The sequence below is a fragment of the Chamaea fasciata genome, unplaced genomic scaffold, assembly GCF_029207755.1.
Source record: "Chamaea fasciata isolate MVZ Bird 193981 ecotype frontalis unplaced genomic scaffold, bChaFas1.0.hap1 SCAF_14, whole genome shotgun sequence".
NCBI classification, from domain to species: Eukaryota; Metazoa; Chordata; class Aves; order Passeriformes; family Sylviidae; genus Chamaea; species Chamaea fasciata.
The window spans coordinates 17,022,442-17,049,301 of record NW_027094099.1 but is presented as its reverse complement, the minus strand read 5'-3'; the positions used below and the strand labels follow the sequence as shown (position 1 = coordinate 17,049,301).

The 26,860-nt window shown below is 41.7% G+C and overlaps 1 protein-coding gene across 8 annotated transcripts in view; it reads right to left on the bottom strand.

Annotated features, from left to right (window-relative positions):
* Positions 1–26,634, bottom strand: part of MEF2A (myocyte enhancer factor 2A) — an 81,742-nt gene extending 55,108 nt beyond the window's left edge. For 4 of the 8 annotated variants that reach the window (XM_066196342.1, XM_066196340.1, XM_066196338.1 and 1 more), the window contains exon 1: positions 26,466–26,631. The gene's annotated coding sequence lies outside the window, so the exon portion shown is untranslated. Of the gene's footprint in view, positions 1–25,656; positions 26,354–26,465 lie in introns of those variants that run through there. The other 4 variants (XM_066196339.1, XM_066196336.1, XM_066196343.1 and 1 more) reach the window with 3 other exon arrangements.
* Positions 26,635–26,860: the final 226 nt, after the last annotated feature.

The window sequence follows — 26,860 nt, the reverse complement described above, 5'->3', positions numbered from 1 at the left end:
CTCAGGCTCACTGATGCATCTTTAGATAACATTTAACATACCGTTAAGTCATGGCTTTAAGAAAAAATATTATCATTGCGAAATCTCTTTCCAGAAGTCTTCATATTTCATCAGTTCCAGCAGTGACACTCAAGCTTTAATTACAGCTACCTTGGCTCATTACTTCTCCCATCTCAATTTAACTTTATCAATAGATCAGAGAATACAGATAATCTTATTTTGCACAGCAACGTGCTTTTGGCAAAGGTGTAGCTCATTATCTCCCAGTTCTCACAATGGCTCTGCCCCATTTGTCACATCTCTGTTTATCTTCATGGCAATCAGCAGAGCACACAGAACTCTGCCATCCCCAGACCTGCTCACTCTACAAAGATAAGAGATGTTTCACAGTTCCTGGAACAGAATTCAGCTGCTAAGTCCTAAATTCACCTGGTCATATTTCTGTGAAATTCTAGACAAGCGGCATCACTTTTATTGTGTGTGTATGTGGTCACTACTTGTCTTCATCCCTCTGTATGTAATTAAGTTTAAAGGTTTGCTCTGTTCCTTTTTTTTTTTTTTTTTAACATGGTCGCACCAGGCTGAATTCAGTGGGAGGAACATTTTAAACATAAACAACAATATGTCCAAGTAAACTTCAATTCAGGTTCCTGGCATTTCTATATGGAAATCCTAACCCACACGGAGCACTGTTCTTCCTTTTGTCTCTGAGAACACGATTTAAGTAGATTATCCTTTCTGACGAGTGTTGAAGCTTTTTGTGTGCATGTTTTGGAGAGGAAACATGATTTTACATCTTTACATGTAAAAAAAGGAACATTCATAACCGAAACTAGACAAAAATATCCATCTATGCAAGTTCTGGCTTACCTAAATAACCTTACTAGATGATTTTGCAGGAAAAAAAAACACACAAAAGCAACATCAGAAAAGTACAAATACAGTGCACTACTTTCACACACAGTTCAAAATTCAACAAGGTGCCAACTGAGCTAAATCAAACAGCATCCTGACATAAGATTCCAAATGTACAGAAATTAGGACAGGCAGAAAAAATACTCAGAACGCAGCACATAGTGTAGGGCAGTGTTATGAGATCTGTTACTCTTATCCTTCAAATATTCTCTCTAAAATTGCATTCAAATTCTGCAGGCTGCACTTCTCTTTCCTTGTGGCAAATGCCAAAGCAGCAATTCTGCAGTCAGGTAAAGCAGTGTCTGTGCTCAGTATATTCAAACTGACTGATGTATAACTGGTACAGTTTTCCCAAGGCAAAAGTAGAAACCACAACAGATTTCTTCCTTGGAACGATGGAAATAAAAGTCATTTGTGTCTGTCTTTTACTTTCTTCTAATTAAAAAAAAAAAAAAAAAAAAAAAAAAAAAAGTAAAAAGAAAAAAACCAGAACATAAAATTATGGGGCAATCTTATTTATCACAGAGTTTCCCTATTGGAGAAAATTGTACCAATTTGGTACTTCAGCAAACTCATACTTTGGATTTGCAGCAAGAGTTCTAAAACTCTGTGACGTCTGAACACTAACTAGTGAGTAGACTTCTAGTAATTCTCTGCTAGTATTTACAAAGAGAGAAACTGTCCCCTGTGCCTGCAAAGTACAAACTGTTGAGGTAATACAACAAACAGCCACAGGACCAGCAACTCCAACACATGTTCCTGAACAAACGTTACAGCAATCAAAACCATTTACAGCTGACTTCAGGAATGTGACACTAAGGCAGCCCCAGCGTTCTGTGGCTTTGCTTGTACCTTGTATCCTACAGAGCTTCCCCAAGTCGGCCTTCAAACCTAACAATGCCAGGTTTTATTGAAGTTCTCAGCAAGGAACAAATGTGAGTAGATGAGAGAATGGAAAATAGAAGGATTATAAACAAGATTCTTCCTTGCACACTGTGCCCTTGCAGGATGGGTTCTGGCTTCCAAGTTTGGCTTCAGCCACCAGTGGCTTTGTGACGCACAGCGCTGTATGCTCCCCTTCTGGACTTGGGAAACATCTTCCCAAGGTTTGGCTCATCCTCAGTTATCTGCCTCTTCCTGATGTTACAGATGAGCTTTTCTTCATGCTCTGCACAAGCCACAGGCTCCAAGCTTCTTGCACAACTCCCATCTCTATTGGTTTTTTATTAGGGCTTTTTTAACCTGCTGTCTCCACACCATTTCTCCTTCTTACCAACTACATGCTTCCATCCTTCCCCAGGATTCCATGTGACACCCCCCCCCCCTTTTAAAGGGAACAGGACAGGAAACCCAAGAAGAAATACAAGAGAGAAAAAATACATCAATGATCTATAAGAAGCTTTAAATCACTGAACAATTATCCAGAAAGCTTTCCCGATAATTTATTCGATGTCTGATTAAATGACAGCATGCAGTCATATTGTTGAAGTGCAACAATTATAAACCAGACAGACACGACAACATAATGCTTCAAGCAGGCTGCATGCCTCAGAAAGACACTTAGCAAACCATAAAGACGCCTACGTGTTTCTAACAAAGATTAGTGGCAAGTTTCTTACTTTGTGGCTGCCACAGCCTTTGTTCAAAAATCAATCTCTGCTTTGAAAATTCAGATACATCACCAGTTCAAACTTCTAAATAAAAATTTTTTAAAAAGCTATACTAAATATATACTATATACTTAGTATTTCTAAGATATTAAAATCACATTTCAAAGGATTATTCCTGTCTCTGCACTGTTTTAATCAAGCAGTCCCATCATATTTAAATAAAATAAACCACAACTGCTGTTGGTGGGGGAGCTACAGCAGATCACAGAGCAGGTCCTCTCCAGACATGCATGGAGTCAGATTCTTTGTAATCTAAACATTTCAGAATCCAAGGCAGACAGGTAGCAAATAATAAAGTAACATACAAGTGAGATGAATCCACTCAGCTACACCTCAGCTGTGAAAATCTGCTAAAGGATTACACACAGGCAGCACCAAGGAACTGAGGAAAATGGTGCTGGGCACCACAGGCAAGAAACTGTCTGTCTCCCATGACCTCTCCAATGTCAGCAGTCACTTTTAAAAGCAACCTAGAATGAAATTCCTTACAGTCCAAAACACTTTATCGATCCAAATACAAGTACTTCATCTTAACAGTGTTACTGCTCTCCATTTGGATGTACATATTCCTAAAATCAATCACGAGCTAAGCCTGTCCTAAGCAAGTACAGGACAAGCATTAAATCCAGAAGCTCAATACATTAGTATTTAGTCCATACCCCAACACCCACACTTACTGTGGTAAACTCCATTTTTGCCAAAAATATTATTCTAAATGTATTCTGCTTCTGTATATAAACATTTTTCTTTTTTGGCAGGTGATGTCTGGTAGTCTGGGCACTCTTATGCCATTAAGGTCAACCCAGTCACTTGGATTCTCTTGCAAAAATGTCACCTTAGCTACACTGCTAAGAGAACACTGACTCTTCAGGTAAGACCCAGTCTCTGAATATAAGGTGTTCTCTGAAATAAACCTAATTCTAAAACTAACTTCAAAACTATTGTGTCCTTAGCAAGAAACTAGCTAAGTCATACAAAGTCAGTCAATATGGTTTAGTTGGGAATTTGAAATTCAGGATGCTGCAGTAACTCTGTTACTTGTTATTACCTGCAAGACAGGCAAAATAATTCAGTTTTACCATCTGCTCTTTCTTGCCAATTGCTGCAAATGGAAAAATTAAGTTGCTTGACCCTAAGTAACATTACTTCTTTGCTTCACAGCAAAGCTATGTGATTCAAGTGGTAGATAGCAACATGTATTCAAATATCTGATTCAACAGCTTCTGGAGAAAAATACTCCATGACTATAAAAAGAAGTGAGAATTCTCATCCATTTGTTCCCGCTATTGTATTAAAACCAGAAATCCTTAAAACTTCAAAAATCTCAATTTTTCTTCCTGTCAACAAGCTCTGATAAACATCTTACATGAAGAGGGCCACTAAAAAGGTGGATTAGAAGATTCAGCTGACAGAAGTTTAAGTGAAGGACCAGAAAAACTTTAATCGAGGTCCCAAGCAAGAACCAGTTAAGTGATCCACACAAAGTCCTTCTGATAATCTACTACACGAGTATTGTGTTACATCACTGAGGAGCCCAACGAGAGCAAGGAATATTGAGAAAAGAAAGGTACCACAGGAAGTTGGCTCTTATTTGAAAGGCAGCTGGGCTATTTTCACAACTGCATTGAGGAGCCAGGAATGTGAAGCTGAAGCTCAGACAATTTCAGATTATTGTAGACTTCCCTTACTAAAAACCTCTTACATTTAAACAAATGTATTCATTTACCTTTGACATGAAACATCAGATGCAAATGTGAGCTGTTTGACACTGTAAGAGACACATCTTCATCTTCACCACTCAGTTGGCCAAGCAGTATCTGATGCAGTGACTGCCTAGACCTGACAATAACCAGGGTCCCTCAGAATCAGACTAGAACTGGAGCTGGCCATCCAGACCAACAATTATGCATTAAAAATGAGAAAACAGAAACTGCCAGGAACACCAAGAAGCAGTCCTGAAACCATGTCAGAAGAGGAGACTGCATGATTTCCTGCACTATTAGAGTGGACATCTCAGCATTTAATTACGGCATCAGTGATTTGAACCTCCTCAGAACATACCCAGACCAGTATTCCACATACACTGCTGGATCCCCTCCATCCATGCTGTCTTCATCCCTGACACAATCCCAGCTGGGAGCCCTCAGGAACTTTATCTGAGTTGCAAAGCAGATGCAAAGCAGTTCGTAGTGAATGACTTCTTGAAGGTGTATTGTGGTTAAGAGAAGTTGCATTTCACCATAAAACCTGGATGTTGCCTGTAGCCCTGGTAGCTCAAATTGTGCAATGTGTAAGTTCACACACCTCAGTCAAGCCAGGAGCTGGGAGAAGTGAGATCAGGTTGGTGTTGAACTCCTCATGTGAAGTGACAAACTTCTTTAGACACAGAAATTATTTTCATTTCAGTATCATTAGAGCACACATGAAAGCACCTGCAATCTTTCCTGTTCCTTTCTCATATGATAAGGAATTATGTCTTTCTGAAAAACCCTATGTACTTCTTTATCTGGGGGAAAAAACCCTCAGATATTAGATATTAAATACGTTCATTAAAGTGGATTCTGTATACTAGAATCAGATGCTAACTTAATTATTTTACATTATCTCATTTTTCTCTTTCTACATAAATAACCAGTGAACATGATTATATGGGGTTACACGAACAAAAAGTAAACCACAGCAAATTGACACAGTTTATGCACAGCTTCCAAGAACCCTCTGAGAAGCATTCTTGCACCTGCAAGAAATCTTAACTCCTCTTAAAAAAAAACTTCATTGTTGAGTACTCTGAGCCTTCAGGACATTAAAGCATTTCTCTCTCACATGCTGACTGGAAGCCTTGCAGCAGCTGAAGCAATAAATATTGACAGCAAGCTGGCAAACAGCAGATAGCAGTGCTGTGCTCTCCAATTTCACCTGCCTCAGCAAAGGCCCAGCCTGGGAGGGACAGCACAGCCAGGGCCTCTTCTGCTCTGTTATTGCTGCTCTGGCCTGCATTGAAAACGTGTTTTCCCCTCCAGTACTGGTGTGCCTTTGAACATACCTTCAGTCACCTCACTGCAACACGGATACACAGCAACGAACTCCAACTGGATACAAGTCACACTGCCAGAAACTTCCAGCATCCAGTTCCATCCTGTGTGTGCCACTCTTCCCTGCTTATCATCTCCCAAATGGTGTCCTGTTAAATCTGCTCTTTCGTGATGCTTCACAAGTCTTGCACATGAGGCCACACGTTGCTCAATAAAAACTGAACAGCCAACCCAGAGCAAACACTGAACAGTTGTATGCCAAAATACGAGATACCCCTGACAGCTCATGAGAATTGGAATTAGCGAAGTGGATTTTAATTAGGAAACTGTATTGATGGCTGAGTTTTACTTTTCCCTTAATTCTCACCTCATATCCTCCACTTTGAGGTAGGATTACAGAAGCTGTAAAGGAAATGCATTCAGACTTGCTTAAAGAAAATTGAAAACAAAACACTGTGACTACAGAATTCTGTCTTCCCACTGGGAGAAAAGGATCTTTCCAGCAATTCACTCCCTGCATTCAGACGAACCACAGATTGCTAGCTGGTTTTTTAGCAGACTCCATCCTGCTGCCAAGTTAACAGATTTTTAAACTGAGATTTGAAACAAAGACTTCTTAGTATAACCCAGAAGGTTGAGCACTGAGTTGGACCTAGTTCTCAAAAGCTGATCTGATGATTTCATCTGGAGCTAGTACACTTTTACCCTTGCACAGACACACCTATGATTATGGGCTATGTTTAGATTTGTGAGAACTCACCAACATCCAGTGTCATCATTTTCTCCAGCACACAGCTTCACTGAGGGAGGGGTGGAGACATCCTCCACGCTATAAACATTTGCCTGCTTTCAAAGGAAGATAGGAATCAAAACAAGCTTACCCTGTACTTCTAGTAGACACCGCTCTTAACATGTTACATCAACCAACACTTGTGGAGATTCTTCCTTCTGGCTTCTGGTAGGTTTCCTTCCTCTTTGTCTACCACTGAATGTACTTCATTTTGATGGTAATATCTGATTAACAACCTCAGCAAGCCTTTAGAGGTGGCAGGCACTCCCCTTTACTTCACTCACCCAAAATAACACAAAGCCTTTAGTATTCCACAACAGAAACAGCACCACAGAAAATCTTCAGGCCACCATCACTGCACAGTTCAGGAAGAGATCCGCATGCAGGAACCAGATCCACTGCACAGGAATAACAACATTTAAAGCAGCACTGAGCTTTGGTTTAAACAGAATAAACCAAGACTTCTGCTCTCACACCCTACTGCTGCCAAATCATTCCATCTGCATTAGCTGCAAGATGCCAGCTTGGGCATGGAAAGGAAGAATTATTTAGTGAATCCTCTGATTTAAAAATCTCATTTCAGTCAAATGGGTGCCCTTGTCTAGGTGGAACAGAAGTCACAATATCCCTGAACAGGACGGTAATATCGCCATAAAATTCCCATACAGAGGTGCGGTGCTCTCAAGTCTCAGTGCTTTGTTCTTTTTTGAATGAGTCCAGTTCCTTCGGGGAAAATTCTCACCATGCACAGCTGGGAGAAAGGCACTGGAGGGAAGGGCAGGTCCTCAAAAGCAGAAGTGTGGCAGAGGACAGCAGCAGAAAGCCTTAACAGTAAGTTTGTCTGTGACATTTTATCCGATTTGATGCCACCTAGCACAGAACAAAGACACAGACCTGGCTTTTTAAATTTAGTAGATTCAAACAGGCATTAAAAAGAAACTGATTTTCATTCACTTTTGAGGATTTCACCTTAAGGGAAGGTCTTTCAAGGATGTACATGATATTCTTTGGCCATCCGAAAAATAAATCAATTAAGCACGAGACTCAGGTCTTGTAAAAAAGTTATTTAGAACCGTCACGAGGGAAGCAACAGTGAATCATGAAACTGAAGAAATATTTGTCAATAGCACTGACTAAGCCACTACAAACAGGCTGCAGCTTTTGCTTGAGGTCTGAGTTTCCACTGGTGGTTCTGCAGTGTCTCAGATCCAGGCTGCTGGAAAAACCAAAATGAGAACTCTAAAGGGACCTTGTTTTCCTGTGTCATTAACTCAGGAACTTGTGCAGGAAGATTATCGATATTCTGAACCACTTAAAACGACCAACCATGGCTTCCAACACAACTACACCCTGCAGGGCCAGAAAAAGGACATATGCTAAGGGACATAAGGGATGCTTCATGAAATAAATTCCAGTTTTCTATAAAGTTTAAGACATTTTAATGCTACTTTACTACGTGCATCCTTAAAGTACACAAAATCTACTATGCTTCCTTGCAATTTTTCTGCAAATGCAGTATCGACCAAAACTACAGGAAACAAGAGAAAGTATCTTCAATCCTTGGTCCATAATGACAGTGCATCTAGAATACAATAAAAACCCCAAACCCAACAACAAATTATTCAGAAGAAAGTGTCTACTTGGACTTCTCAAGAGGAAGAGATGAAAGAAGCTGACAGCTGGAAAAGGCATGTTAAAATCACAGCTGGGGGAAGGTGGAACCTTTCACTCCTCTGCTTTCAGGTCCCACTGGCAGGACGTGGCACCACCTGAGCTGAGAAGGAAAGGAACTCCCAGGGCATTCACAGCCCACTTGAATCTTCCAGCCTAAGGATCGTGCAAGGCTGAGACGAAGGAAAACCTTCAGCAATGTGTTGGTAGAAACATCATGTCCCACCCTCAGTATTAAAGCTCCACTTTGCTGCTTGGATCCAGCCCAGGACATTTCTACTCACCTGGGCCCACAGGGAAAACGGGACAATGAGCAAATCACCTCACTCTCTGCTCAGCACAAGACATCCAAAACCCCTAAACTGTAAACCAGCATCAACATCACACTTTCTACGACAAATCAGCAGGGAAAATACTACATTTCATTAGGATTTTGCATAAGGGAGATTATATTCCATTAAAGAGATTATCCACTTTTTAACGCTGTCTTGCTAGGGGACTTATGTGTGCCACTCTTCCCTGCTTATCATCTCCCAAATGGTGGCCTGGAAAATCTGCACAAAGCATGTGACACTTCAGCTTTTAAGCACAGATGATACCAAGACATTCTGACAACATCACAGCAGTGCCAAAATTTACATTTGTGGGTTTTTCTTAAAGATTAAGTACCTGAGGATCAGATTGCTATTTTCAGATTTTGTTTAAAATTTAATCTGTGGTCATCATGGCAGCAGAAAACTGAACCGTAAGAGCCACAAAAACTCAAAATGAAACACTCCAAAAATTATGGTGGATTTAAAAATTCTAACTACTTTGGAATTCTGTCTCTCTTACACTGACATGCAGAGACATTGCTGCAGCATTCCAAACTCTCAGTTGGTTACATCTCAGCTACAAACTGAGTCTCTTTAAACAGTTTGATAACATTTTATTTAACTAACAGAACTCTGAAAACATTCAGAGAAATGTTAACTTTTGAGAGCTTCTCTGCTTTATTCACTTGTCTAAGATCACATGGTTACTAGACACATGCATGCTAAATATATTACATGCTACCATGGCAGCAGGTCAGTTCTGCACAAGCTGCTTGTATTAAATTTCTCCTGCAAGTGACATTAGAGTTTAGCTCTGCTCCAGCACATATAGGAAGAGGCTTCACATTCCAAACTACCATCTGAAGGGGAGAACTATGCCAACACAGTACTGAGTTATGCCTGTGCTACTTTAACCCATTTACTATTTTAACACACACATGCGAGCCTTGCTTTTCTGTTATCTATATTATGAATTTTTCAGATTTGAAACTCCTAAGCTAATGGCTTTATCGTAGGATTTTGATATGAAAATTTAAGGAAAAGGTCACACAATTATAGTCTATGTGACATGTTAAGATTGATGAAATTCTAAACACTAAGTGTAATTAACTGGGTAGGGTATACAACTATACTGGAAATTTTTTACTGTTTATTAAACTGCCTGGGTACACAGTAACTACGAGAACATATTTTATAAAAGCATCACTGCATATTGTTGTAACAATTTCAGAGCAGATGTTCTCCATAAAAGACAGTGACATTAAAAAAATCCCACATATTGTCTCTACACATATATTGACATCTCTAGAAATACACACACTGGCATATAAAAAGCACAAACAAATCTGAGTTGTTAAAATTAATAGAGCACACCCTAAAAATATTTCATCATCCTCTGTTACAATGCCTTCCTGTGCCATACTACAAGACACCACTGCAGAGGATGCCAGCCCAATGGGGAAAGGAAGGCAAACTCTTCCCCAAGCAGCCTCTGGACCAGCACGGGGCATTTCACATCCTGTGTCTCATGGCCTCAGGCTGGTGCCCTGGAGAATGCAGAGATAAAAGGCGAATAGAGTCGATCACCAGGGTCAAGAGAGGTTATCTGTATTCTGCTGGAGGAATATGCATTAATCCTTGTCTTTTCCTAAGCGCAGAGGAAAGCCTAACTCAAACATTACCAGTAAGGGTGTAATCACAACAAGCTCCAGCCCTGACGCTGGAGGCTGAGGAATCATACAGACCTCTGGTAAATATTTAGGCAGCCCCCACAGAAAAATCCTGGGCTATTGCTGCTCTAGTGCAACCATATCCACAGGAGCTAGGTGAAAGACCCACTTTAGCTGCCATTTCGTGTTTGGTGCAACCCAGCAGCACATCCTGACGCTGCTCCTCTTAAATAGGAATTCTGTGAGATGGTTCATACCTCACTGGTCTTTCCCTTTCCATTGGTTGGGGACAGCTGGAAACCAGACAGAACTACCAGCAGGTAACCAGCTCGGCCACAATAAAGATCTGTATGGCCATACCAAGAGAACGGGGAGAGGCAAAGGTAGAGGTGAGCCTGGATTTTGAGCAGATGATACTCTAAACTAGCTCATTATTCAGAGTCCTCCCTTAATTACTCTGCAGAGCACACCAGCATTTATCAAAAAATACAATGACAGAAAGATACAGAATAGCACATTTCTACAGAAGGAAATTTTTATAACCCTTTTAATTTTAGTCACCCAAAGATTAAGCACCAAACTGTAAAACGTCTGCAGTATGGTCCTGATACACTGACCAGGTTTCGTTTTGACATCAGAACTTCTGCTCTGAGGGAACCTCCATGTTGGAGGCACAAAATCAGTTCTAATATAGGAGAGACGTTTTTTTAGCAGGAGAAACACTTCTATTAGCCACACACAGAATATGCATTCATTTAGTGTCACACATTAGCACATGATTGAGAGCCTTCATCCGGTCAAACGTCACATGAAGCAAGTGCTAACACACAGCAGAACTCTGCCTGCAGCTCCAGCATCGAATCTGGGCCATCCCTGCACTCACAGGTTTGTGTGCAGCTGCTGGAAGAGCTCCCCACCCCCCGGCCCAGGGGAACACAGAAACTGTCGCTGCCAAGAGGAAAGAAAAAAAATCCTCCTCGAGAACCATTCTTCACCTCTGCAGAGCTGTCACAACCGTGAGCCCGGCTGAATTATCACGTTCCAAACTCGGCATTTCACTTGTTACCGCTCCAATATCTGAGCCATCGCTTTCCTATCTGCATCAGAGCTGAACCCATTATTTCATTACATCTTATTTAATATTTTTTCCACATTGATGACTTAAGAGGTGCAAGCCATTCTGACCTGTTAATTAGCGAAGTCCCAGCATTGAAGAACAGCACAACACAAGCCTCAACACACCAGGAGTGTTCAATAACTCACACATACATCGGATTCCTTTTGCGAAAAGAACACACAGAACTAAAACCAAGAGTTATCTGCATTGATTAAAAAAAAAACCCACAGAAAAGTCATGAAATAACTGAACCAGTAAACTTCCATACAAAGACAAAAGTAGGAAGTGGAGTCTACAAATACAACTTTTCTTCAGAAATCCTGTTTTTCATCTTTTTAAAGAACACGTTTCTGACTGTACAGTTAAAAAGCAGCCTCCAAGTTTTATAAATACAGTAAAAACTAAATAAACAGCGTTTCTTCCGTAAGCAAATAGTATTAAGGTGCTACAGAGAAGTGTTACAGTCTTACATATCACATGAAACAAGTTCTGACTAAGAATAATAAATGCTCAATATTACACAAAGCACAAAAAATCCCACTGACCTTGGTGAAGGACTTGGAATTAAATTATCTGCAGCTGTGAAGTGCTACAGGTTCCTCTCACTTCAGAAGCAAACAAAAACCAACAACAGGCAGAAATCAAAACCTATCCAACACGATTATCAACCAAAGCAGGGCTTGCATAATGTAAAACTATGTAGATGCTCTTTTAGATCAGATAATTGTTTTATTTCTCCAAAAGTGTTGGTACCTAATCAGTCACTTTTGGAACATCTGCCTTTCAAGACCCCAGGTGAAAAGAAGAAACAAAAATCTGTTAATGCAACAGATCTAGGACTGCAGCCATGAAAACACTAGAAGACATACTGAAAATGGAAGATATTAAAACAAGTAAAAGAAGATATACTTGCCAAGAGTAGAATCCACAACACTTGCTCTCTCAGGAGAAAATACACCAGCACTTGAATAGATAAATCTGCCAGAGAACTCACCATCTACCCATCAGGAAGTGAAATGAAAGAAAGCTCAAAAAATAGCAAAGACAGAAAGGGGTGTGGTGGAAATACTTCTTGTTTACTTGCAACTATCTAAAAAAAAATTTATAGAGAATAAACAGCTGAAATTTGACATCTTCACTCACCCAGATCATCACACCAAAAATCTCAGGCAACACAGCTTGAGCTTACAGCACTTGCTTTAGGCAAGTGACACATCCCAGCACAGCCACCCCCTGCACGCAGCACCGTGCTGTAACACTGACACAGGACACAGATTGTTCAACTGCACCCAGGAGATGCAGATGACCCTGTCCATTTGCACAGGGCCAGCAAGGAATCCGTTATTCCAAAGGCAAAGCATCAATCTTAAATTTTCCTCAATGGCAAAAATACCCAAAACAAGGCAAGGTCTGCCAGTGAAGCAATGTGCTGCTGATCTAATGGATTAACAGGCAAGTTTGAGGCACTGAAGTCCTCCAGGTTACAACGCGCACTTTTAATTTAACCTACAGATATCAACTAGAGAACTGAAAACAAATGCAAAAACACAGCACTTGCACTAGAAAATTATTCCTAATTTTTTATCTTGCATATTTATAAACAGCAAGAGCTGATGGAAACAATGCCTGGCAGAATAGAGTCCTCAGTTAAAGCTCTCAGAGTCTGGCATCATTTGGTCAGGTCAAATTACGACAGGTAGAAAACTACCACCACTATCATCCAACCATGATCACACCCCGAGCCCTGAATGCTGGGCACTTCAGAAGCCTCTGTCACACACAGAGAGCAAAATTCAATAAAATTATTACATCCCCTGGTTCTCCCAATTTGTTGAAGGCCATCTGAGCCAAATCTTTCTTAGAACAGAGACATCAATCTAGACCACAGACAAGTTTGGGAACTGCAAGTTTGGGAACAAGTTTTACTGAAAGCCACAAGCTTCATTGTAGTTTAATCACCTCAATTAAATACATAAACAAGATCTCAGTTTTTTAAAGGATGACTGATTTAAACTTGCCACATTAGTCTACTTCTGAAGGCAGTTCACGCAGCAACACTTGCTAAATCAAAAAACATTAATATGTTCTCACAACACACACAAAAAAAAGGACTAAACCACGTCTAATAAAGAAACCAATGGAAAAAGAATAAAAGTTGCTGGGTGCTGTCACTTGCTTTACTGGAACACATCAAATAATTTCAGCACTGTTCTGCCAGAGCTGTAAAGAAGAGCTGGGACAGGAATTCACAGCTACAAACCACACGAGGCCACGTGGGAAGATGCCCCCACCTCACAAGGCAGGTGCACTGCCATCCACATCTTGCTAGTGCACAATCACAACTGAACACATTAACCCAGTTTCCCAAAGCCTTAATGATGACAAATGTGACACTGAAAACATGTTCTTCATCAAGAAACAGGTTTGCCCCATTTAGGTGCTACAACTAACGAGCATTTTGTGAAATGATGGATTTCCAAGCAGTGGGGATAATGAACTAAATGTTTTCTGGGTGCTATCCTAACATGCCACTGGCTGGCACAGTGACATTAAATGAGTTTAAAGGTGTCCTGTGTCATCTACCTCTACACAGTTACCTAAACAGAGCTTTGCTGTCAATCTAAGAGGGGATCTGAGGAATTCTGGCTGAACAGACAGATTATTTCCCCAGTTTTGGAGTAATCTAGGAGACAGATCTAATGAGTAATATTTTCCTATTGTATTGCTCTTCAGTCTAGTGCCCTGCCAGGTCTCTCAAATGACACTGTTATTAAGATAAGCCCAGGAAGGTAATGTACAGAAAAACAGGCAAGGCCATGGGATACACAGACCTCAGATCTGGGTGAAGGATCTTCTGGTTTAGGACATTTCATACAGAAACTGCTTGAGACTAGCAAAAGAGCATTAGAAACACTTTTTAAATAAATTTCTTACAATGGTATGGATATTATCATTCCTCAATATCCAAATGACTCTGAGCATCTCCAGGTCCAGTGCATCTCCCCATAGGCAGAGAATGAACGCCAGGCAGTAAAAAGGCTGAAACCAGGAACTGCAGGACAGCATCTCAACCCCCTGGAAGCTGAGAGCAGCAATCAAAGTGCAGATGTAAGGCTTTGTTGATTAGATTGAACAGTGAGACATCAATATTTATTGTAGATCTAAAAGAGAAATGTACAGATTCACAAAGAATGACTGCACACACGTTCTCTAAACAGTGCTAATCCAATTAGGTATCACTCATTTAGACAGATACATTGCTTTAATTATGCTCAAATTGTCTCCTATTGCTAAAATAAAAGTTAAATAATTGAATTTTGTATGGGAATACAGCAGAGGAGAAGGAGACAAAGAGTTGGATTCAAAAGTTCATGTGATTGCCAAAAGGGGAAAAAAGACTGTTCCCTACACACTCAGGAACCATTAAAACCCTTCAGCATTTTTTGCCAAACATGGTTTCACGTATTTTTTTCACAGCGCTTCAAAAGGTCTTGCTAAGGCAACTTGTGCATTGACAATAATCCAGCCACCAGGCTGTATTACAAAGAAGACAATGGCAAGATCTGAGTAATGTGTATTAAAGAAAACACATCCACTACCATGGGAACCCTGTCAGAATCCACCACTGCTGCAAGTCATCCACAGGAAGCTTTTCTGTGCTGGACTTCCCCTCCTAATAATCTCTCTTCTAGTACTTCTAAGACATAAACGTTAATATTACAGCAGGAACAAGCACAGAGGCAATACCATTGGCCTACAGCAGCTTCATCTGAATAGGTCTAACAGACACAAGGAGCAAGAATTCCAGAATAAGATCTCCACCACTGATGTCATCAGTGCAGCCAAGGATTTCACTGGAACACTGACACGAATTCACTGGAAACTCATTGTAAGCACAGTTAATGAATGTGGGAGAAACCAGGAAAAAAAGAAAAGAAAGGAAAAAAAACCGCTCCACACATACAACACAAAGAACCAAGCATTACAAGCAATGTCCCAAACCCCACTGGAAGGTGACTTTATCTCAAGTAGTCCAGGAAGTTTCACTGGAATAAGTGGACCTTGTAAAGCAGTTTGTTACAAAATATTTAGTAACAAACTACATCACACTAAAATCATGCCTAGACCAAGATTTTGGGATCTACAGCTCAAACAGGAAGAGAGGCAAGTTCCACCTCCCAGCCTCAGTTACAGTGCAACTCTGTCTGCATGTAAGAGCACCAGCAATAACAGCAAAATAAAACCAGAGTTAAACATTAAACTCCAGGACTTGCCTGGCCACAGCCATTTACAGGAAAGCACAAGGAATACTGCAGCATATGCAAGACATTAATGTACAGTTAAAACTCCTTTTCTCCCTTCCTGCATGAGGGCAGTACATCAAATCCACCTGGAAGCAGAACTCAAACACTACCAGGAGAATTTGTTTTTAACTGTGTCTTGCAGAGTTCAAATGAGTTTTTCCATGGAGGTCTGCAAACCCCAATGTAACAAAAGCATCTCACACAAGATTATTCTCAGGGTTTGAGATGAAAATAAAGACCCTAAAAGCAAAAATGTAGACGTTTCATTAGACTCCAGGATGAACAGTTAACAATTTAAAAAGAGAACAAACTTTCCCTAAAAAGCATTTTATATATTGAAATAACAAAACTACATTTTTTCCTTGAAGTCACGAGCAGCCAGTAATGGAGTGCCCCAGCATGTGCCACTACTTCACCAAACAGTGAGCTGGAAGCTAAATGCTGAAATCCGTTTTTAATCAACATAAAAAAGCATGGTAACAGCACTAATTCATAAACCCCCTAATAATTTTAGGGGGTTTATGAATTTCAGAAAAAGCACTCTTCTACTGAAATCCAAACAAAATAACATCTTTCAGAAAATAGAGAATAAATCACATCACAAGCAACATCCTGAACTCACTGTAGACCAAGTTCCTTTCCCTGCATAGTAACAAGGAAAAAAAAAAAAGTACTCTAATCCCTTGTTCAAGATTGTAGCAACCACAATAGCAACTGTAGCAGCAGCTTTTCCAAGAAAGGCATTTAAAACACAGAACTGGTGTACCTACAACCATCTTCATTAACACAGGCAATTGTGCCCTTGTCCAAATTTGTACTTGTCTAAAGAGAAGGAAATGAAGAAAGAAGACAACACAATTATAGAAAGTATGAAACCCAGAGAGACAGTCTCAAGGAAGTACAAATGTTAATGGTCAGACACTTCAAACTTTCAAGGTCTCAGACCTGAAACACTGGCAGGTTTGAAACAAGGCATTTGGGGTAAGATGAGGCTCATTCTCTCTGACGTGTAAGGGTTGATGAACAGAGCCAGAGGCTTAAACTACAAATATAAAAAACAACCCAAGGGAAGGAACTGGAATTGAATTTTTTGTTGTTGTTGTTTCCATCCCAGTTGTATTTTGGTTGAAACCAAGGAGAAGCTGCTTTCTAGTTACTTTATCAGGCTATTGTCAAATTCCTGAAGGAAAACATGTAAATCCAGGTGAGCTGAATCATTCATGTTCAAGGTCCACTCACATCTTCAGAAGATTTTCACCTACTCCTCCCTCCCTGTGCCGTGGGCCAAGCCCTGACACATCTCTGTGCTTCCCTTCGTGTGACTGGGACTGGGCTGTCCTGTCACTGTCCCAGTACTGCCACCACATCAGACTATTTTAAGATAAGCTAATTATGCCACTGAAAAATCTTATAAGCCACTAAGACTAAGCAGAGGAGACCAAGAAGAATTACAAGCTGAGAAGCACAAGCGCAGGTAAGAAGCAAGAATTGTGATCTCAGCTCTTCCAGATAAGGAGCCTGGAGGATTCCTTGTCAGATTGCAACTCTGAATTTTAGTCTGTGCTTTTAACAGTCCTAACAAGCACAAAAGGAACTTCACACGAAAGGCTGTTGCTGCTTACATCTTCAGAAAATCAGTCATCCAAGCCTTGGAAAAACAACACACCAAAACCCTTGTGGCTTGCTTGTAGGCATTATCTACATGCGTGCAAGACAGCTACAGGAACCAACTCAGGTGCCTCAAAACAAACAGATCTGAAGGAAAATCCTCAGGAGTTTTCAAAAAGTTTATCAGATCATCATCTCATTAACATTTCATTCAAGGGCTGAATGGTTGAAAAGCAGGTTAAAACTTCTTTTGAGAACTACTACCCAGCAATACTCTGGTAGATTTTATTACAGAACAATTCAGCCCTTAAAAAAACTTGATCCAGAAAGTCCTACATAAAGCACAGACATGAGTATCACAAGGGGGGGGGGGGGGGGTGTTTAGACAGATTTACTAATATATCTTAAGAAGATAGAAGACCCAAGGAAAAAATTCCAAGTATCTTCCCATACACTTACAAGCAGGCCTCATCAAAACGAAAATATATTTATTCCGCTGAATGAATGAATTTCTGCCTAACATGATATTCAGATCAAATCAAACACATTAAAAGCAAAGCAAATTAAGAAACTGAATGCAGTTTTAAATCACCCTAACTTAAAGTTTTAATAAAATTAAATAAAAACACTTTAGAAAATAATAGTTTGCTGATATTGGATTGGAGCATTATCAATGATGGCATTAAAATCCTGAAGATAGAACTGTTTATTTCCACAGCTTTCTAACTTTCTTTTTTAATAAAATGATGTTTATTTGACCACAGTCTATTCTCCCTCATTAACAGCTGATTATATTGGCTAATTTCAACCAAGTGTCATAGCAAATGCATCAATTGTTTTTGAGATTTCCTAAACGTGCTGCAGAATTTTTCATCTTTGCAGAGAATTTTGGCCTTTGCAGAGCAGCCTGGGCAGAGCAGAGCCCGGCAGTGACCAGAGGCAGCAGGTCCTGGGGGATGCTGGGCAGTCAGCAGGTCCCTGTACTCAGCCTGCCACAGCATTTAAGATGTTTGGAGAACTGAAAAGAAACACACTGTAAAGAGGAGATACTCTAAAAGATCAGGGAATAACAGAAGAGTTGAAAAATGGAAATTCTGCAGGTTTTATTATTTGCAAAACCACTTCTATACTATTACTGCTCAGACTGTATTTAAATCTACTTCCACCATTTCTCCATATTTTAATAACATAAAGAAAATGGGCTAGAGACTACAGAATAAAAAATTTTCATATACACACTGTCTTTGTTCTTCCCTCTTCCCCATACCACGCTTCACTTGCTCCCCAGTAACCCAGCCATAGAGCTGGAATCTCTTTATCTCATGCAATCACACTGGTTCTGCTTGCCTAGAGCCAGCGTTAACAGGACAGTCTAGAGATCCTTTAATGACTTCCATCTCCTCTGAGACAAAAATGAGACGGTGGAAAGAATAAAACAAGAAGGCAGCACAACCCAAGAGCACCCAAGAGTCACACCAGGTTGGGAGCAGCCCTGCAGTGTTCCCTGAGCCGTGGGGATGACCGAGCCGATGGTGAGGGAGGCTGAGCCGAGCCCCCGGCGCTGCACGGGCACGCCGGGATCACCAGAGGGAGCTGCGGGGGCTCCAACGGGGATCCGGCCTCGGATCACAACCTCCTCACTGGGGCAAGTCAAGGAAAACGCAGTTTTTACTTGAGCCTCTTCGTAGTCGGAACCTCCCGAACCCCTCAGCCATGGCAGCTTCTCCAGGGAATGACTCTGTCACTTCCTCGTGGGATCGGGTTCAAGTTTTACATCAGCACCTTGTGCTCACATGCGGCTCGCTGTAAACACGCGTGTGCCAACAACGGGGTGCACCGACTGCTCCAGGGCAGCCTCAGGAGAGAAGTGTAAAAACAAGGATGTCACCACCGGGCTTAACCTCCCAGGACAGGAGTCCGGCTCCTCAGCAAAAACACAAGGGGAAGATGACCATCGCAAGGCAGTGAAGCAGCGGGGGCAGGCTGAGGGATCTGCGGGCAGATTTACTGCCGAGCAGCTTTGGGGGATAACGGGGGATATCAGGTGACATTTCATCCCACCCGGAATCCACGTCTCCTCTGGAGATAAGCCAAGGAAAAACATCCGACCAGGAGTCACCAGGAGCGTCACAACGCCACGAGAGGAACAGTAGTTGAATTCTGCGACTCTGCCATTACCCTGTTCCACCTCCCGAACAAACCATCAGTCTCTGAAGGTACTTTCCCCCTATTTTGCATAAGGCACCTAAATGACGCCAATATTCAGGACCATTACGTTTTAAAATCCAGAATTTCCAGTCGTTTCAACACCACATTTTACTAGTTTCTTGAAGATACTGAATTAGCAGTGATAAACAGAAACCATTGATAAACAATGAAACAGTGATAAACATTGACCATAAGCCTTTCCCCTCTTTTAGGGAAAAAAATCATTTAATAATTACGACAACTCTTGCTGTTTCTGCCCTCCTCAAATTTCATCTCATATTAAACCCAATACAAAACCTGGAGGGTCTTCTTAAATTTCTCTGTCCTTTACTGAGAACAAGAGCTTTCTACATGGTTTTGTAATACAGATTTGATAAAATAGTTTTTTAAATTTCTGTTGTTTCAATTGATAGTTTCCCATTACTTTTTTGACAGCTATTCAGGTTAGCAGTTTTCATATTTGTGACAAAGAAAACAGCAAGCACCTATTTAAAACTCATCATTATTCTATGATATCCAAAGCCATTCCATGTTCCACATATTCCTCGGGAATTTTCAGGGCATTTGTGTTAATAATTCCAATTTCTGCAAATCACCCAAATTCCGTATCTCCAATATTCAGCAAATTCTTGCCTCCATCAACTGACCACGGATCTCTCTTCAGCCATCCACAATTTTGTCTCTTTGTCTCCCTGAAGGAGGAATTCGAATTTACTGCTTCCTGATGGAAACCTTTAATACTTTGTCTGCTGGCACTTTTTTCAAAGCCCAACATCTCTCAAAGCAAAGATCACCACACGTTTCAGTGACAAAAGTCAGGACGTCACCATTTGGAATGTTATGAACAAAGATAACGAGAACAACAAGAAGACAAAACATAAAATACCCCCAACAACACAGAAACCACAAAAACCCCAACACTCCAAAGAAACACAGGGGAATAGTAAGGAAGTCTCTCGAAGGAAATCCTTCTGCTGCACTCAAAAGCTTCAAATCCCTGAAGCCAACTATTCAAGTAAATATGTGTATTATTAAACTCAGACTAACAAATATCATTTTACTATATATAAAAATATTTTTAATATATATATTATATATATATAGGCTCAAACATTTCAGCAGAAAGTGCTTTTCCTTTTTTGTAGGCATCAAGTGAAACAAATTATCTTGTGCTGTACATTTGACTTCCCCTTTTTTACCCTGAAACCGAGGGGATTCGGAGTATAAATTCAAGACACCTGACTTAATTAAAACCTCGTATCATTATACAAGAATTTCAACAGCATCAAGGAAAAATAAAAATTCTGAAAATTTCAGTTTATTACCCTCAGTGCCTGACAAGATAATAAAAGAACAATGATGATGGAACATCCCCCTTTTCTCAAACACTCTCGGAAGACTCATTGCTTTGAAAGCTCACACTGGAAGAAGCAACATTTTCAAGTTGCTCTATACAGCAAATTATTAGCAGTCATTCTTGTCAGCTTACAGCTTTTCAAACAGGATGCAGGCAGTCATATCAGGAAGAGGCAGTTGCTAGTGAAAGAATGATACCAAAAACAAGATGTCCCTAACGCTGATATCCTCACACAATGCTGCTGAGCTATACCATACAAGTTTTCCACATGCTGGTGAATTAAATACAATTCAAAACATCTGGAGAAAGATAACCACTTAAAAACAGTCACTTCTTCTGATATCTGAGGGGGAAAAAATATTACAACTTTTTTTCTCAGCTCTTGGATTCAATTATAGCAGGTTTTGTGTGATACGGGGTGTAAATTCACATTATCCTGCCACTTTCCAAAAATTCCTCTAATGGACCCAGCCAAGACTAGTCGGCTGCGCCCTTTATGACCCCTCATCTCTAGGACATGTGTTTATCTGAGTCCCTGAAGGTTCAATCTCTCGCTTACTCTCTTCTCTCACAACTGTTTGTCATTCTTCCATGTGATAAGGGACACTAAAATAATCTCCTCTGAATTCTGTTTATCAGCTCTGTGTGCCACAGTCTTCAAGGAAGAAAAATGTGTAACAGCACCGCCCCAGCACAGCTCATTTACAGACATGCTTACACAATTATAGAGCCAGAAGTTTAATAATTTAACCCCCTTGACCTTCCAAACACGAAGTGAGCACAGACAATGAAAAGATCAGGCCTGTGTATATTGGCACAGAACGTCAGTTCTGGTCCTGAGCACAGCCTGCAAGTGTCACTGCAGGTAACACGTGACATCTGCTTGACATATTCTCACAGCTCTATGGTCAGCCTTCAAACAAGAAAAACACCACCAGTCCAGTCCATGAAATCCTAAATTACAGTGTCAGAAGCAAACGGCTCTTCAAATGAAACTGAGTTACACAAACACTCAAAGGGATTTGAAATAAATGGGGAAAAAATCCTTCTTCACCTCTGTTATCACCACACAAGCATCACGAGCACAAACCATCCATTCCACACACCCACTCCGAGGTGATCTCTGACCATGACACATTTTTCTCTGAGTCAATTAGCTCCTGATTAGAAAAAAAAGTGAAAGATGCTTTGTCATCAGTGCCTGGTACACAGACACTGACAGCAGGCACCTTTTCACAACTCTGCTTGGCTGGTAATACCCAGCACCTACTTTTTATCTTACTACTTAAAACAGGCATGCAACAATCCTCAGTAACTCCTCCTGAAATCTCAAAACAGTGCAGAACACGTCTGCAACTTTCCAGGTTGGCCTATAAGGACTTTGCCAGAATACAAAAGCTCTCCAGGGACAGAGGCAAATATAACTGGGAGACCTACCTAATTAAGCATCACTAACATTTTGAATATAAAGTAGTTAATTCCCTGAAAAATAATTCAATTAATCACACTCTTATTAAGAGGGATGTGTTTTATTCTGATCATAGAGGCACGCTTGTACCACTACAACACACGGAACAAAAAGCAGAATATTCCCGTGGAAAAGGTTCTGTATCCTCTGCACTAAAATTCTGAAAAAGACTGGTCACAAAATTTAGCCTGCCTTATTAGAATAAAATTCCTTCCTAGTTCTTCACTGCAGACTCAGATTAAGAATGAAAGGAGAAAGATAGATATATATCATATATATATAATTTAGAATATTCCAGCTAGGTGATTGCCTTGGACAGGTGGGGGTGAAATCTCAGGAAGAGAGGGGTCTTACAAGATATTAATTCCTCTTTAGTGTCAAATGGAAATGAAAGTACACAGTACAGGGGTTTATGTTTCTAAATAAAGTTATATATTAAATATAAAGAAATCTAGAAACACTTGCAGAACCATTAAACAGAAGCCAATACAACACGGTTGATTTAAAAAAAAAAATCGGCGCCTTAATATGGAGGAAAAAATTTCTTCTTTTCAACTCCCTAATCAGTAACTTGAAAGATCAAGTGTTAAAATAAGAATGCACCATATGAGGGGAGTGGTCAGAGGTGGAAATCTAGATCAGATGCTCACTTTGAAATAAACGAAGCAAAATCTATTATTGCAGAGGGTTATTTATGAGCTGGTGCTCCAGCACAGAACACGTGCTGGGGGAGGGAACTGTCACATCACACAGCTGAGGTGCTCTGAACTCTCAGTAACACTATTTTATACTGTTACACTGGACATCAATGACCTGAAATGGAGTTTGATCAGCTGTCCAACAGAATTCCTCAAGTTTTTTACTGGAAAGGTCAACAATGCTAACCCGGGGGAGAAGTGAAGGAATGTTTTGTGTCATTCCCCAAACCACCCTGCAAACAACCAGGGGAAAAAGCAGCTCCCTTTGGTTCCTGCACAGCTGACTGCACCTCAAACCAAGGGCATGCTGAGAATAAATTTCAGACACCTGAATGAAAACCCCACACCATTACACACCTTCTTTACTCACGTCACTGGTAGGAGCAAGAGTTAACCAAGCCCACACCAGCACCACCTGTGTCACAGTGACAAGTCCACTCAGGTAATCCCTGCACAGGGCACAGCAAGGCACACAAGGAAAAAGGGAGTGCTGTGTTTGTATTCCCTGGTGACTCCACCAGGGCTGAAGGAATCAATTCTGAACACAAAGCATCAAATTCACCCAGATTATCACAGACAGAGATTTTGACTTTTGTTCCATTTGATCCATTGAGGAACACATTATTGCACACGTGAAATAATGTCTTTCCAATACAATAAATGTGAAGACTTAAAGCGATTTGTGCATTAAGAAGCACATACATTGCCACATGATGCTCCAATTAATTCAAAGGAAGATTTGTCGCTATGAGAAGGAAAAGCAGATCCCAGTGCTTTGCACACATTACCAGACTGCTGTCAGGACTGTGCAGGCCTAAAGCACAAGGTTTACAGAGAATATTTAATCCTTTAAAAATAAAAAATTAAGAATTTGGTGAGGCGAGTAAAATGTGCTAATTGTAATTTTTAGAAAACATATACTTTTAAAAATTCAACTAAACCCCACAGACCTCTTTCAAGCAAGGCATAACAAACCACAGCTACAACTAATTCAAGTTATTCCTCATTTAGCAAAAAAAAAAAAAAAAAAAAGTTGCCAAACTAATACAGATTTACTCATTACACAGCATTAGACTACTTTCAGTACTCCTGGAGAATTAATCAGCTGTGTTTTGTCAGGAGGGCATGGCTGAGAGCAGGCAAGGTAGCAGGCATTGTTCACAGAGCAGAGTGCTGCCTCCAGCCTCTCTGGAGCAGCACTTGGGCCCAGAATACACAGAATGACATCAACAAGTTATCTGAGAAACGTGGCCAACATTCTAAAATAACCCCAGAAAATCTCTGCTGCCCGCATTGAGCAGCTGAAGGTGAACCACACACACTTCAGCCCAAAGGTTTCTAAATGAGATGAGTCTTGTGCCATAATGAGCTGTTTTAGTCTCTAGAATGATTTCAGGTTTGAATGCAGCCATGCCCTCATGCTGCTGGTCCAACACGAGTCAATTTCTCTAAGTTCACAAAATTCAATGTTTGCTTTCTCCTTTCTCTGTGGCTTCACAGAGAAAGAAACTCACATTTCAGATTTTCATCCAGGGATCTGCACATGTGCAAAGCATTCCGTGGCCCCACTCGCCCAGAGGTGAGCAGTGACCACGTCGGTTCAAACACACACTGAACAAACGGAGCAGGACGAGCAAACAGCAAACTGAAGCTGATGTGTTCCCACCATCATCTCTAAATGCCTGCTCACAAATAAATAACAAACACTGGAGTGTTCAGAACGGTTCACATCAGCTCCAGTGGCAGAGGGGAAGAGTTTCCTGCACACCAAAGCTGAGCCTGAGCCTCTCCCTGGCACTGAGGGATTCTCCCCATTTACCGACGATCCTCCTCTGCTGCTACACGTGGAGCACGTCAACTTCAGACACAGGAAAGAATTGTGGAGGAGAAAAATACCTGACCAGGGCACTGGGTTATTTTCTGTGTGGAATTCCAAACTGAATGCCCTCAGACAAAAAAAAAAGGCTCATCTCCAGCTGCACAGCACCATCATAACGCCTCAGTATCTTGACAATTTGTTCCATTCTCTTATTTTTGATTTGCTGGCTTAACAAGTATAGAATTTAAAAATATCATTTAATAATGATACTCTTCAGCGAACAAAAGCACCAACATTATATCCTTTATTATAATTTATTATAATCCTTCTAAATTATGCAATTAAATAACGTGTCATTTTGCACATACTCTAGCACCTCAATTAAAAAAAAAAAAAAAAAACCAGTTTAAATGAGGAACTTCACACTTCTCCCCCAAATGCAAATCACCTGTGAGATAGGAGGGAAAAAACCTAAATATTCCATTCTTACATGTAAAAGTCATTTTAAGTAATTTTAAATACAGACAGAATAGATGACAGGAATGCTGCCCTGATATCTTTTGCATGGGTCATTTAAATACCAGATAGCAAGAAGAAGACACCAGAATTATCTAACAAAATATAGCTGGCTAGTTCCTAAAAAAAAAAAAAAACACCCTTGCATAAGGAACAATTGTGTGCAGACAGTTCACATAATTAAGCTTGAAAGCTCATAGCCTTCCTCATGCTATATAAAAATTTCCTAGAGTGTGTAAAAGGGTTAAATAAATACATCTACATTACCAATTCCATACCAAATCACTTTATTTTCCCTACTGCTGTTTACAAATTAGTCCTTTTCCTTCTTCCTTTGTACTGCCCAGAACCCCTTTCCCCCACCACTCATAATAATTTTAGTGGTTGTATGGCTATGGGACAATGTTTTTACACTAAACTATATATTAAAAAAAAGTCTTCTTAAATTATCCTTTTTTTCCCTACAGAACTCCACTTACTTAACTCTGAAATTAATCACCTGTCAAAGAAGGCACTATGGTCAGTTTTTTCCGGAGCAATTCCACTCTCCTTGCCGCTCAGCATCTCAAAAGCACGTAAAAATTTATTACAAAACAGAGCTCCATAAACTTAAAAAGAAAAAAAAAAAAATAAGTCTTTCCAGTCTGAAGCGGACCAGTCCTTTTTCCTCACGACTTCTGCCGCTGAATACGAAATCCCGCCGGCAGCACAACCCCGCCGTACCTTCATCCTTCTCCCCCTGGACAGAACACCCTCCGGTTGGCGCACCGGGAGCGCTCCGGCCCCTGCCACGGCCAGCACACCTTCCTGCGGCGCACAACTCCCCGAGCCATTCCCAGCTCCCCCTGCCCGACCCCCGGCCGCTCCCGCCGCCGCATTCCAGGGCCGGGCTCCCGGGGAGGCTTTTCCTGTCGGTTCCCTGCTGGCCGCGATGTCGCCTTCCCCAGCGACACCCAGCACAAAGGGTCCTTTCCCTGCACCCCGGGCGCTCCAGGGCCGCGTACCCCACCCTCCTCGGCTGCCTCCCGCCCGGTCCCCGGGCACATCTGCCGGCCTGGCCCATAAATGTCCATTCGCCTGCCGCAGGAAGTTCTAGGGAGGCCCCGGGAACTCGCCCACCCCGGGACCCCGCCAGCTCCCCCCCGCTCCGCTGCCTCGGAGCGGGATGGGGCCGGCGGGGGGGGACCCTCCTTCCTTTACCCCCTTCCCCCTCCCGCCACCCCTTCGGCCGCTGTCCCCGACCCTCCCCGGCGGCCGGGCCGAGGGAACACGCCCCGGCGGCCCCGGACCCCGGGACCCCTCGCTCACCGCCGCTCCCCCGCTCGCTCCGCTCCCGCCGCGGCTCCTCAGGAGACACTGACACCGGCGCACGGATACCGCGCCGCGCTATTTTTGGGAAACAAGGCCCGACCGCGGCCGGAACTACAGCTTCTGTCACGCTCCCCTTCAGTATCCTTCCGCACTTTTCGCCGCGCAGCTCCGGCGGGGCCGAGGGCGCTCAGCGGCGCTGGGCAGGGGCGGGACAGAACGGGGATGGCGGGGAGGGGCGCGGTTCCCCCGCGGCGGGCGGTGGGACGGGCACGGCCGCGCTCCGCACTCCAGGCATCGCCGGATTACTTTGTTGGGCCGGGGAGCGGCCGGGCCTACATTCCTACCCGCCGACCCGCCCCGGACTGACGGCGCGCTCAGCCAATCGCAGCGCC